The 2,599-nt window shown below is 46.7% G+C and overlaps 1 protein-coding gene across 1 annotated transcript in view; it reads left to right on the top strand.

Moving 5' to 3' along the window:
• The first annotated feature begins 584 nt into the window (after positions 1-584).
• LOC109302090 (cytochrome b561) overlaps positions 585-2,599 on the top strand; it is a 24,904-nt gene continuing 22,889 nt past the window's right edge. Inside the window, exon 1 of the mRNA XM_019523598.1 lies at positions 585-1,473. The gene's annotated coding sequence lies outside the window, so the exon portion shown is untranslated. The remainder of the gene's footprint in view (positions 1,474-2,599) is intronic.

The following is a 2,599-nucleotide window of genomic DNA, read 5'->3' as shown; positions in this document are numbered from 1 at the left end:
CTGTCCCCTCCCTGAGCTGCTGTATGCCACACACGCAGGCTGCCTGTGCCACTTGTGGCACCCATGCCCCAGGTTGGCCACTCCTGGGTTATGGTGCTAGCAAGAGACTTGGGGCTTCGATCTTTGCTGCAGGTTCCTTACATAACCTCAGGCATGTTACTTAGTCTCTTCCTCACTACCCTGCCTCACATGGGGGTTGTGTTTACAAGGGTGAGTATACTAACTCTAGTGGGCCACTTTCCTTTCCTTTTTCATGTCCTTGTGACAAGGCCTTTAACAGAACTTGCAGATTCACTGGAGTATGGCAGGCTGCACCATGAATACTTCTGCTGTGGCCTCAAACATGCCACCTCTTGCCTGTCAAATCAGCCACTGATGCTATGGGAGTGGGGCTTGGCTAGACAGACACTGTTGACAGATGAGGGAGTTGATGGGTCTCCGAGGTGTGACTGCACCTGGAGTGCTGCTCAGGACTGTACATGAAGCTACCATCAAATAGGTTCACAATCGCAACAGAACTGACCAGAGACCTGGAGCATTTGATTTATAAGGAGGTCTTGAGGGCTAGGATAGTCTTCTGTGGAGTGGGTCCATCTCCAGTTCAGTTACCAGGTTTGCAGAAGTACTCAGGTCCCACTGGGCCACTTAGTCACACTGTTATGAGAGCGCTGCATCTATCACGAAAGGGCATTTCTCGTACTTAACCTAGTAAAACACTGACCTCTAGGACTGCTAGATGGATGTTGTATAACTTGGTTAGTAATGATCGAAGAGCAGCTCTTACAGCCTGTACTTACACAATGTTAAGGTCCAGGAGGGAGAGAATCACTCTGCAGGGTTAACTAGAGGTAATGGGATGAAATAAGGGACCCTCCTAAGAGTGAGCAAAGGGTGACATTAGGGATATTTCATGCTCTAAATGTTTCTAATTTAGAGAAATTTCCAGATTTTCTGCTCTAAATGCTGAATGTTGTTATATTGCTGGCTTTAAAAATGCTTGAGGGCTGTTGTTGTTTTTATGCCAGACGCTTTGTGCCAGGCAGTTTATTTCAGGTCCTCAGTAGGACATACGTATCTCACTAATTCCCTGCATCTGGGGAGGTATTACCTCAGTAGCTAGATTACTTGGGGTAGGATGGGAATGATTTCCTGTGCTCTGCTTCTGCTGCCCATGGGGAAAGTAGACCTTTGCCAGTGATGACTGTGTTTCTATTTGATAGTGTTGCAAGGCAACCAGCTTGTGAAATGGAATGGGTTAACTGGCTAGGGATGCATTTTTCCCAGCATGCAGAGCTGCCTTAATAGGGAATCTTGCTCCAGGTGTTGTCAGTTTGGGAAAGGAGGATTCTCAGGAGATGATTAACCTAGCCTGGATCATCATCACACACTGGGCAATCAGCTTTTGCTAGGCTGGTGACAGTGAATTGCAGGTCGTGGGGTTGTTGCTGGAGACGGACGTTTCCAGGAGTCCATGTGAGTCTGCATCCTCTATCCTGACTCTCCAAGGCTTTGGTTTTGGCTTGAGGTGGGTGGGGCTGGGATTCGCTGCCTGAAGCAGCTTCAGCAGCTGGTTTTTAGACTGGGATCTTACGTTTGCTAGTGCTGGGACTGACGGCTTCATTTTCCAGTGTGCGTGTGTCATTTAGTGTTGGTTGGGAGCGGCATAGAGCTGCCCTAGCCCAGGGGAGGGAAGGGTATGTAGCAGCTACAGATTGCAGGGCCTGATTCTTAAATTGCATCCACTCCAAATCTCTCTCCTCACCTGGGGCCATAGGCTTCCCTACTGGCAGCTGCTGATGTTCCTCGGAAGCACTTTGAAAACCAAGATCAAGCAAGGAGAGCTGGCATGGGGTCCCCCCATAGAGGCTGCATAGCCAACAGAGGCAGAGAAAAGGGTTCTGGATAACTCAGAGTGTTGTAGTACAGGCAGTCCTCAGACTTACAACAAAACTGGTTCCTGAAAACCACCTCTTAAGCTGAACGTTGTAACTGGGAATTGATTTTTCCCATAGGAAACAATGTTATAAATGGGGGACTTGTTCCTGAACCAAGGCCCCATACCCTATTTTCACTAAAAATAACCCAGAACTTTGTATTTAATCAATTATAGATGAGCAATATAGCTACATTAATGTATTCATATTGTAACTAGCAATCACATTGATTTGGAAGGACTTCTTTGAGGTGACTTTGCTGGATGTTTTGAAGGGCTCTTGGCTGGAGTCTTCTCAGGAGTCTTGGCTGCAGTTTTTTCTGGAGTCTTGTTGGCTTTCTTAAAGAAAGTGTCCAAGGAAGTTTGGACAGATGTTCTCCAGGGAGATGAGTGACGCAGTGAACTTGTTTGCTGGCGTGGTGTCGCATCGGAGAAGCGTTGTAACGTCGAAACTGACATCATAAAGTTGAAACAGGGTGTCAATTTATAAATGTTGTAACTCAAAACATTGTAAGTCTGGGACTTGTAAGTGTAAACATTGTAATGGGGTCTGTCCCACCCTGGGTGTTTACATGCTGAAGAGGAGAGACACTGGATCTGATGTTATTCAACAATATCTGATGTTATTCAACAGCATGTTAGTGAGCCTTGTTTTTCTAGCAGGAA

The sequence above is a fragment of the Gavialis gangeticus genome, unplaced genomic scaffold (assembly GCF_001723915.1).
Source record: "Gavialis gangeticus isolate Ggan-Ray unplaced genomic scaffold, GavGan_comp1, whole genome shotgun sequence".
In the NCBI taxonomy this organism is placed as follows: Eukaryota; Metazoa; Chordata; order Crocodylia; family Gavialidae; genus Gavialis; species Gavialis gangeticus.
The sequence above is the reverse complement of the archived record's forward strand: the minus strand, read 5'-3'. Positions and strand labels throughout refer to the sequence as shown.